General features: G+C 40.8%; 1 protein-coding gene across 1 annotated transcript in view; it reads right to left on the reverse strand.

Moving 5' to 3' along the window:
• LOC121246628 (protein SCAI homolog) overlaps positions 1-12,286 on the reverse strand; it is a 59,001-nt gene that overhangs the window by 2,399 nt on the left and 44,316 nt on the right. The window lies entirely within an intron of this gene.

Here is a 12,286-nt window from a genome sequence, read left to right on the forward strand (position 1 = left end):
CGACTTGCCACCTGCAGATGATCACTGTTCCCAATAAATCTAGGGGATTGACTTTGGCAACATCATGATATCTACCAAGATCCACAAATAACTCTTCTAACAGCTTTCGAGAATTTTCCCTTTAGATCCATTGGAATATCAATGAATAGAGCACCCAACAAACCAATGTTTGCCAATAAAATCAAGTTTTTTTCTAGATAAACTAATACCTTTCTTAGACCTAACAACTGCATAACATGAAAATTCAGTTGCCTGCTTGTGGCCTGAATCAACGCTACAAAATCTTTTCACATCCTGGCAATACCTCCAAAGTCATTCCAGAAAAATAATACCATCACACTTGTACATTAGAAGAAAAATGTAACGTGCAACTGTATACAAATAGAATACCAACTGATCTATATGAGATAAAGACACAACTCCAACTACTTAAGAAAATTCCCCAAACCATCTTCTCGATGATTATTTCAGGCCAAACAAAGCCTTCTCTAACTTGCGAACACAATCGCAATGCTTCCATGGAGCAATAACCCAACTGGTTGCTCCTTGTTGAATTCCTCGTACAAGTCAGCATTAAAGAATGTATTTTTTAAAATTCAACTGAAGCAAAGGCCAGCCACAATTAGTGACAACTGATTTTTTCTTTTTTTTCATAAGTAAACAGTTTTATTGATAAGAATAGGCATAGTCCAAATACACAAGATGATATACAAGAGGTAACACCTATTTAGGAAGAAGAAATGGAAACAAGAAATTCATGAAAATCAAGGCCACTATAATCTACAGCTGTGGCCCATAGAAATATAGTGCCGACAAAAAGGAATCTAAGTTCTTCTAATTAGCACTCCTTGTCTTCAAATATCCGGTCATCTCCTTCCATAGGCACCACAGGATACAGATTGGAACCATTTTCCACATGGCTGTGATTTGTGGAAAAAAATATCTTCCCACAGGTGCATCCAATTTACTCCAAACAACAGCATCCAATGGTGGCCTACCACGTAGACCCCACATCCTCTCAATGGTGGACCGCACTACAGAGGAAGAAAAACAATTCTGTCCCTCACTTCTGTCCTCCCACCCTGCCTCCCTCTCTCTCTCTCTCTCCGTCCAAGCTTCCTATACCATCCACCGAAACCCCCTCCCTCTCTCTCCTGCCCTTTTCCTCTCTACATTTTCTCTCTCCTGGTTTAACCCTGGAGACTGACTGGATATCTTCCAGCATTGACTTTCCCCACTCCGGCGATCTAACTCACCACCAGATCAGTGAGCTCAATGTTTTTTTTTTCTTACCATTAAAGTTGTTATACTCCTTCCATATAGCGAAAAGATTCCCTATAGAATTTGTCAATTTTTCGCCCCACAATCTTAGCCATTTAAAACAAATTAAATCGGCCAATTCACTTCGCGCTTTTTTCTCTCTCAGATGCAAGATAGTTGCTACTGTTTTTCTTTTGTTTCCTTAAGTTTCTCATGCTTCCTTCAATGCTTTCCCTCGAGTAAAAGATAAAGCTGGCTTTCCCTGTTGAGAAAATATCTGGGAAATGGTTTTCCGACATTTATAACAAAAAAAAAAAGATGTTTTTTTTGGGTTGTTTTCCTTCTTTAATCTTCTGTAATCTTGATGAATGCCAATGTTTGGTGAAGGTTGTATGAGGGGGAAATGTGTTTCGTTGTTTTGGCAGGGTGGGTTCAGGCAAATGGGTTAACTGTCAAGAAGGGCTTTCAGAAGCCGCTGCTATTTGTCTGTTAGCAGCAAAATCTATTTGCAAAACTGCTGCTGATGCAGAATGCGGCTATTCTGCGGCTTTCATTACCTCTGCAAACAGGAATCCGAACAGAAGCTTGATCATGGCAGCAAATAGACCTCTAATTCCGAATTTGCATTCACATTCTCAGCCTCAAGTTGATTGTAATCAGAAAGGTTCCATCTTGGGTAACATGTGGTTCAAAAACCAGAATCACTTGTCTGGTTCTAACTCATTGACCAATTTGGCAAATGGAACTCTGTTTCCAGATATTCATTCTGAAGTTGACAACAATAAGGAGATTCGGATTTTGCAAGTTTGTTTTATGCCAACCAAAATCGGATTTTGCACCGGTCTTGTCTGGAGCTCCTCCCTCGGTGTGACAATTATACGGAGTGCGGCAGTGGGGTGGGTACAAAGTGCAAAGGTGTCGAAGGGTCTCTATTCACAGGAGGTAAACACATACACGGGTGAGGAGGGAGTTTTGCTTTTGATATGCTGTGAAGCAGTGCAGGAGTTTACTATGAGGGAGTCTGATGTGTCAAAACATTATCGGTTGCCGTTGAACCCACAATGTAGGAATTTCCGTTCCAAAGAGGAATTGTTTGTGGAATACCTTGTAAATTTGTCCAGCTGGCCAAGCTAGCTCTAATCTGCTGAACACTTCATCCCATAACATTGTAGCAACCTCACAATGCAGCACAACCTCACAATGCAGCAAAAGATGATCCACAGTCTCACCACTTTTCTTGCACATACAACACCAATCCACTATTATCACCGTACGTTTCCGTAAGTTATCCATCATCAAAATCTTACCAAGTAATGTTGTCCAAGCAAAAAAAGCCGCTTTGGGAGGCGCCTTATTTCGCCAAATCCTTCTCCATGGAAATTGATTATTCTATGATTGTATGAGAGACTAAGGCCCCGTTTGGATTGAGAAGTGATCTCAACTCATCATTACAATTTTTTTAAATTCTCACACAAAATATAATAAACAATTCAACTTTTTCAAATCTCAAAACAATAATGAGATTAAAAAAATAATATTCTAACAATATTTTATTCAACTCATCTAAAACCATCTCAACTCATCTCATCTCAACTCTCAATCCAAATGGGGCCTTATAGAAAGAACGAATCGAGAATACACCTTTATCTGCAGGTACCCACCACAACATGTCAGCTCCTTGAGTTCTCAGTTTCATGGAGTATATAAGACTAAAGAACTCCTCAAAGCTACCAACCTCCCAATCTTGGGCCGCCCTAGTGAAATTCACATTCCACTGGACAAGGTCACCAAATATCTCTATACAATTAGCCATTGAAGCGCTTTAGAGCGTTATCTCCACACCACAGGTCTCTTCAAAACTTTATTCTAAAACCATCTCCCAACACCAGTCTAGTGTGCCAAAATCACCCACCCCCGTCTAATGTGCTTCTTCCATATGCCCACTCCATATACCCCATGTACCTCCCTAGTGCCCCCCCCCCGCCCCCCCCCCCCCCCCCAAAAATCACAGACTTCTATAAGGCTTCTGGTACCGTATTATATCGCCACAACTATTTCCCAAGTAAGGCTCTATCGAAAATCCTCATATTTCTAATTCCCAACCCATCAAAAGAGAATGGAGAGCTTACCTTATCCCACTTGACTAGATGAAATTTGAATTCGTCTCCCAAACCACTCCAAAATATAAGTGTATCATCTGCAAACAAGTGACAAATGTTTAGAGAACCCCTATTGGGGTCACCAACCAAGAATCCATTGATAAAGCCACTATTAACCAAGACTAATATCATTCTGCTAAGGGCCTCCATAACAATGACAGAGAAGAGTGGGGGCAAACGTTCGAGACCTCGGATACCTCTACCGATCGTAATCGTCTCCATGAGGAAGGTTGGCCCGTAGAAGATAGTGAGCTTGCAATAGAACATAAGCTGAACGAGATGAGGATGAATTTGTATTACGACTACGATTTGGACACAATATTCTACATGTCACAGGACTCGATAATAGAGGAGGATGAAGTGTCATTCCCTTCATCATTTGAGGATTCCACAGATACTAGTAAGAGGTAAATTTTGAGTAAGATCGATACCTTTATTCTTTTAGTGAATTTTTCACAGTTAATGGTTGCGATGCCGATTTCAAGGACAAAATCTTTTCTTAAGGGGGGGAGGATGTGACAACCTAGATTTTTGCAAAAATCCTCACTTTTTTTATTTACTTTTATTTAATTTTAGCTTAGTTAGAGTTGGCCCAATGTTTTGACAAGCCAAGGAGATGCTAGAACCATGAAGGAAACACTTGGACCTGACAGCATAGGCATCCAAACCCAATAGAGGCCCAAAGGGGCTAAGAGATAACCTGTCATTAAGGGGCAAAAAGGGAATTAGGCAAAACCTTGACTAGGGTTTAGGGCATGGTGGTGCCTACTTGGGAGAAGGAAGGCTATTTTATGCTTTCACTATAAATCTCATCATTTGAAACCTAGGGAAGGGGCACTCTTGGTTAGCACGAAGTTGCCATTTGGCAACCATGTATCAAGGCTTCTAGAAGAAGCCAAAGAAAAGGAATAGAATGAAGAGTTAGGCACACATAGGGCACACGCCCCACTCAACCACCCACATGCCTCATGGCTCACATGCAAATCCACCTCTAAGACACAGTGAACCTAGACATGAAAGTGGAAGAAGGGGAAGAGGAACATGGGGGATACCAAGGGCCTCAACCACGAGTCTCCAAGAGACCTTAGGGATTCGGCCAAGGGCTTCACGCCTATCCAAGGGAAACCAACCATCACTTTGCCATGTCTCATGCATGCACTAAGGTTGGGGATTTTCTAGAAGAAAGAAATTATGAGGAAGAGGTTGCATGGGGAAGGGGCACACCCACTCCCCAAGGTTCTAGAAGAATCTTTGTAAGAAGAGAGGAAAAGAGAGGGTTGGCTATGGGCACAAACACACACACACGCCACTTGCCACATGACAAGCATGCACACGTCTAATCCTAGGTTTTGGTTTAGGGTTTTTGTAAAAAGACATACATGCCCTGAAGGTTCATTGAACCCAGACACGAAAGGAGGATGCAAAGGGACTTTTAGGGTTTTGAAATTAGGGCAAGAACACGCCATTTGTCATGCATGATGAAGAGTCTTTTGGTTTTCCAAAGAAAAGCAATGATCGTGAGGGGAAATGGAAAGTTTTGGCCAAGAGAGGAAGGGCATGCCATATGGCACCCACGCACATAGACTATTGAGTTTCCAATGTCAGAAATGATGATAGGAGAGAGAGAGTGTGGGAAATTGAGAAGTATATAAGGACTTCTTATAGGGACCGACGCCCTACACCGCTCAAAGAAATCATCGAAAGGTCATTTTGTGATTTTTCAATAAAGCTCCTCACCTCCCTTCTCTCTCAAGCACGTCCACCATAGGGGAAGAACAAGTCATTTTTTTTTCACTCTCTCCAGCCAAACATTACCCACACCCATACCATCTCCATTGATCCAAACACACGATGGAGAAGAGAAGCAAGAAGCCCACGTTAGAAGGAAATCTGCACAGTAACAACCACTAAGTCTCTACTATGTTCATTTATTCAAAGCACACATGTTCACAAGGGTTCTCTTGGGAAGGAAGATCCCACTCTTATCTCGAAATTTGAAGAAGATTAGAGTGTTTAAGGTTTCGTTTGGATTGTTGTCAAACCATGGAAAAAAGGGTTTTCCTTAAGAGGAAAACCAACCCGCCATTAGCAAAGTAGGAGTGAACAAGAGATATATAGAAGGAAGAGAGACTTTCGGCCACCATTTAGGTCCAAACTAGGGTTTCCTTTCTCTATAAGGTTTCGGCCATGAGAGTGATGATCAACACACACGGCAACACGCATCACACACACGTTGATTAGGGTTTATGATTTCCTTATTTCTAATAAGTTGAACAAATGTTTTTCAGCTTGTTTGATCGTGTTCTTTACGTCCGATTTTGTAAGTTAGCTCTTAACCTACCTTTGGATAATGTTCGTATGTATTGGGTAAACTTTGCATGTTATCAAACAAATTGGGTTATGGAATTGTTGAATGTCAAATGTTCTATATGCGAGTTCTCATGTCATTGCCATGCTTGTATGTGATGTTTAGAGATATTGTGATACTCGGCCTTAACTAGTTTGCCATGCTTGTATTTGTTGTCTATGGATAGTGTGATACTTGGCCTTAACTAGTTTGCCAAGATCCGAATGTTGTTGCTTATCATGCTAGGCACTGAATGTTGTTTTATGTCAAGTATATTGTGTGTTCCAATGTTTTCAAGTCGTAAATGTGATATGTTTAAAGGTGTTGCATGAAATTGTGTAACTCATGACCATGCATGATCAGGTCTTTCATAAAAGAAGAAAAGTCTCAAAGGTCATGTCACATGCATTTTGGATTGTGCATCGTTTCTCAAAAGAGTACGTCATTTCATGTTTTATCACAACCCAAAATACTAGGACGGGGGAATGTCCTAGTGGAACTGCTCTATTATGATACCCTATATAATAAAGATAATAGTAGGTGGTTTATGGGAATCCTACAATGCTTATGAAGGAGAAGTTCATGCTCTTTATAAAGTTCCAATGGGGCTCTAATTGTATCATTGACTAATCATTTTGGAGGATAGGCCATGTGATTTGGACTTTCTATTGAGGCGTTACAAATGATATCAGAACCTATCCCAACCAGAAATGTGGGATTTGAGACGTGCCACCTACGATGGACTGGCCCGACGAGGAAGTCGGGAATTTGAGAGAGGGGGGGGGGAGGGGGAGAGAGAGAGAGAGAGAGAAAGAGATTGTGATACCCCATATGATAAGGATAAGGATAGGTGGTGTATGGGGATCCCAGATTGCTTGAGAATGAGAAGTTCTTGCTCTTTATAAGTTTCCAATAGGGCTTAAATTGTATCATTGACTAGTCCTTTTACAGTATAGGTCATGCAAGTTAGGCCTTTATTGGGGGCATTTGTATATCAGAGTCTATCTCAACCAGAAATGTGGGACTTGAGCCATGCCACCCATGACAGACTAGCCCAACTAGGATGTTGGAATGTAAAGGGGCTAGTTTGTAATACCACATATTATAAGGATAACAGTAGGTGGTGTATGAGATCTTGCATCACTTGGGAATGAGATGTTCTTGCTCTTTATAAGGTTCCAATGGGGCTCCAATTGAATCATTGATTGGTCCTTTTGAAGTATAAGCCATGTGGTTAGGGCATTCCATTGGGGCATTACATATGTCAACTCTGAAATGCATAAATTGGAAGTGGTAACCCATGGGTCAAGGAAGCACGGTCGGCAGACCTCTACTTATTGCATTCGCCTCTGTGAGGAAGCTCAGCCCGTAGAAGATAGTGAGGTTGCAATAAAACATAAGCTGAACGAGATGAGGGTGAATATGTATTACAACTACGATTTGGACGCAATATTCTACACGTCACAGGACTTGGTAACAGAGAAGGAGGATGAAGTACCATTCCCTGCATCATCTGAGGATTCCATAGCTACCAGTAAGAGAGATAAGTTTCTAGTAAGATTGACACCCTTATTCTTTTAGGGAATTTTTCATAGTTAATGGTTGCAATGCCGATTTTGAAGACGAAATCTTTTCTTAAGAGGGGAGGATGTGACAACCTGGATTTTTTTTATTATTTATTTATTTATTTATTTATTTTAGCATAGTTAGAGTTGGCCCAATGTTTTTGAAAAGCCAAGAAGATGCTAGAACCATGAAGAAAACACTTGGACCTGATAGCATAGGCGTCTAAGTCCAATAGAGGCCCAAAAGGGGCTAAGTGGTAATCAACCATTGAGGGGGGCAAAAAGGGAATTACGGAAAACCCTAACTAGGGTCTAGGGCGTGGTGGTGCCTACTTGGGAGAAGCAATGCTATTTTGTGCTTTCCCTAGAAATCTCATCATTTGAGACCTAGGGAAGGAGCACTCTTGGTTAGCACAAAGTTGCCACATGGCAACCACGCATGAAGGCTTCTAGAAGAAGCCAAAGAAAGGGAAGAGAATGAAGGGTTGCATGGGGAAGGGGCACACACACTCCCCAAAGTTCTAAAAGAATCTTTGTAAGAAGAGAGGAAGAGAGAGAGTCGGCTACGGGCACACACACACACACACGCCACTTGCCACATGGCAAGCATGCACACACCTAACCCTAGGTTTTGGTTTAGGGTTTTTGTAAAAAGACATACATGCCCCGAAGGTTCATTGAACCTAGACACAAAAGGAGGATGCAAAGGGACTTTTAGGGTCTTGAAATTAGTGCAAGAACACGCCACTTGTCATGCATTATAAAGAATCTTTTGGTTTTCCAAAGAAAAACTATGATCGTGAGGGAAAGTGGGAAGTTTTGGCCAAGAGAGGAAGGGCATGGCACATGGCGCCCATGCACATAGACTCTTGAGTTTCCAATGTCAGAAATGATTATAGGAGAGAGAGTGTGCGAGAAATTCAGAAGTATATAAGGACTTCTTTTAGGGGCCAGCGCCCTACACCCCAAGTTCATATCAATCGCATTTAGGAGTGGTTTGGATTCAGAGATAAGTTGAGATGGCTTGTGAATAGTAGAATAAAAGTTGAATTATTTATTATATTTTGTGTGAAAATTTGATAAAATTGTAATAATGAGATAAGATGAGTTGAGATGAGCTAAGGTGGGTTTTGAATACAAACAAGGCCTTAGGGTTGTCAATCGTTTCTCAAAAGAGTATGTCATTTCGGCTAGGTTTGGATACACAAACCTACTTATCTCATCTCATCTCATCATTACAACTTTTTCAAATTTCCATACAAAAATATAATAAACAATTCAATTTTTTCAAATCCCAAAATAAAAATAATACTAAAAAATTATATCTAACAATATTTTATTCAACTATTATTCAAAACATCTCATCTCATCTAAATTGTCTATGTAAACCCAACCTTCATGTTTTGTCACGACCCCAAATACTAGGACAAGGGAATGTCTTAGTGGAACTCTTCTGTCCACTCTGCATAAATTGGAAGTGCTAACCCCTGGGTCGACAAAGTACAGTTGGCAGACCTCCAATGGGTTCTTTCTAAAGGACACCGGAGCGAGGTAGCACCTAACGCTAGTGGGTGCCATAAGATAGTGAAGGCGAAATACAAACTGCCGCATAATAATACGAACTCTGATGTAATCACCACCGGTCAAGTGGGCCGGAAGTGATGCAGTAACTAGCAAGGAGCCCACGGTGCCCACTCATATGTTACAAGGACAATATCTTAGTAAGAAATGTGTAAAATGAACAGAAGAAAAGTGTTTTTCTGAAAAGTCAAGCATGATTTTTTGTTACAAGATTCCACTGTTACCGATTTCTGAAATGTACAAGCATAAGTCATGTTTTTTAGGTCAAGTACATGTCCATGCATTCATTTTCATGGTTTGCCTTTATATGCTGATATTATCTACTTATATGTTATTTGTTAACTTACTAAGATTTCTCGAAATCTCACCGTGGTAGTTTCTACTACCAATTCCTATTCGAAATGGTAGAAGTTGAAACAAGACAAGGAACCGACTATGGGGAAACAAAAGAGGCAGGATCCCCCGGTAGTTTAGGAGGCCCCGAATAGCCCTGAGCTCTCGGCAAAGCCATCCTTCGAAGATAGGCTAGAGGCAGCCAATTAGTTCATATGTGAAGTGCTAAAGCTATTTGAGGATTTGCAGAAAATCATCAACAAGGATAAGGCAAAGTAGGCTCAAGAAAATCATCAGCCGATCAGTTCTCCTGAACATTCACTTGGAAACCTTATAACATTAAAGTCGCCTCCTATGCACCATGGTAAATCCCACCAACTATGTACACTTGCAATTTATTCCCATAAAAGTCTTCTACTACTGTCCAAATTCAGCCCCTAAATACCACACTCTTAAAGGAACATGCCACTGTATACTCCCCAATTAATTCCTCAATTTTCTCCACCACCCTTCTATCCCACATCATGAAGACACCATCTAAAGCCCCATCGAAAGCAAGATAAGCCAAATCCACATATGTACAGCTCCATAAACTTTGCACGATTCTCCTTGCAATAATTTTAGCTTAGTTTCCTATAAGCACACAATGTCCGTCTTCCATTCACGAAGCAAGTTTTTTACCCGAATGCACTTATTTGCCTCGTCAAGCCCTCAAACATTCCAAGAAAAGATTTTAAGCTTCATAAAGATGGTGCTAGCGCCCTCCCTTTGTCTTTCTTGCATGAGAGCTTGAGCTACCCTCATAGTTGAAGAGGCCATATGAACCTCTTTAGCTCCCTCTGTTTTTTAGAACCTAATTTCTTTAGCCGAACATGTCCAACTTCAATGGCTGTAAGCAAGGCCATGAATTACTCCTCAAAACCCTCATTCAATTCCCATACAATGCTAGATTTCTTTTACCTTATGTAACACCCAATCAGAGACGCTAGACTGACTTGGCAACGAACAGTTTAGGGGTATGGGCTCCCCCACAATGTCAATCTCGTCCCTGGGTGTCCACTGTGACTTTGTCGGCACCCCCATTTCTTCCTCAGCACAAATAGGCCAACCATCCCACTCAGAGGAGTCAAGTGTGGGGACTAACATCCGTGATGGCCCTAGATCCTCTCCCTTGTCATTCCCAACCTCTGAAAATAGCACGGGCTACATCCAGGGCTGAAAACTCTTCACCGAAGAAGCTGCCAACTGAAGCTCGAGAAAGGGCTCTCCCCTGCTATCTGCCAGCCTTGTCTGTCCTTGTTGGGCCTAAGACCCAACAGTCAACGATACGGCTTCAATGGGAAATGTTTTTGGTTCTGCCAACGTCGACACTACCTCCGTCATATCCACCGGCCGGAGCATGGTCGAAGGTTGCTTGATCGGGAGCAAGGCTACCAGGATCCAACACTCCATCCTTCATCAAAACAAAAACCTTTAATTCTATAACTGAAATTAATATCCGTACGGAGGATATATCAATAAATGGAGAAAATGTGTCCTCATAATCAATACCATAGGTTTGTCTATATAACCTTAAGAACAGTATATATAACATCATATTGCTTAAACCCAATTGCAATCACCCATTTGCTTCCCAAAGGGTGTAATGGAACAAAATCCCAACTTCCACTATGATGTCAGACATCCATTTTTATATAAGTTAAGAAAGAAGCCTCTTTGTTTATGATACAACTATGAGATTAGGGTTTTCCACAACAATAGCAGCATAGATTTACTTCCACGCACTCAATGGCAGCATCAAAAATTGCAATGGCACACACAACATGCATGATTTTGCAATTACCGAGAATCAAAATGACAGCACCACAAATAGTATGACAGGGAAGCCTGTCCACCACATTCGTCGGACAAAACCCTATAACAAACAACAGCGCAAGAATCAACTTCAATCACAGCAACTAAAACAACAGTAGAGCCTACCACACAGGAGCCATGCAATAATGACGATGGTATCTTCAATTATGATTGTCAACTTTGAGGGAGCAATGTTGGTAAAAGCACATTTAAGCGCATAGTGCTTTCCTCACCAAAAGCGAAGCACATTTACAAAAGTGCACAAAGCGCACTCTTTTGTCCTTTACTGGTTTCAAACAATTAGATAGATCAAACAATTAGATAGAGATGGAGAAAAAAAAATCAAATTTTCATTTGATTAAATAATTTAGTAGGGTGGGGATAAAGATTTGTTCAAGGAAGGATTGAGATTTTTATTAGTTTTCATAAATCATAACTGAAAGAAAGGAATAGGATATTCCCGTATCGATCAGGATCTAAACAAATGATTTTAAAGTAATTACACACATCAACTATATTCGCTTCTATGTTAAATGCTTTAAGTTAGAGATCACAAATTTCATTTCACAAAGATTAATAAATTCTTCAATTACAGAGAACAAGAAACAAGATGTATCCTTCTATTGTTTATAAAATGGTTTACATTAGACTACAGAGCGTTCTCTCTGTGAATTCCTTCCACTGTCAGTGGCCCAAGTCACATATGAGCTCATACTCCAAAAGGTCTGGTAAATATACAAATGGAGCCCCTTGAAATCATTATAAAAGGCTTGAACTTCGTCATCCCAAGCAATGTCATCTCAAGTTTCAAACCTGGTGTAATGCCAAAAAACTCACCCTTGCCCTTCCCCATCCCCATACACAAGCAAGCTAAAACCCACTCACAACTTCCTCCAATGAACAAGACCAGACAGATCAAAAACCAACACACACCCGTAGTGTGATGTACATGTAACCTTCGAAATGTTACTATCTCTGTTGAACCACCAAACACTACTACCTGCACGACTCTCTTTAAGTGCAAACCCAGCTTATATCCAAATGGGGCCAACCAATATACATGAACAGATAAATAAGTTCAGAAGCTAAACCAAATCCAACCAAAATAAAAGCAAGTTAAAGGCACAGATTTACCCACCACTCAAATCCAGCAAAAGTATCATCAGTAGCAAAATATCCAATGGCCA

The sequence above is a fragment of the Juglans microcarpa x Juglans regia genome, chromosome 1S (assembly GCF_004785595.1).
Source record: "Juglans microcarpa x Juglans regia isolate MS1-56 chromosome 1S, Jm3101_v1.0, whole genome shotgun sequence".
NCBI classification, from domain to species: domain Eukaryota; kingdom Viridiplantae; phylum Streptophyta; class Magnoliopsida; order Fagales; family Juglandaceae; genus Juglans; species Juglans microcarpa x Juglans regia.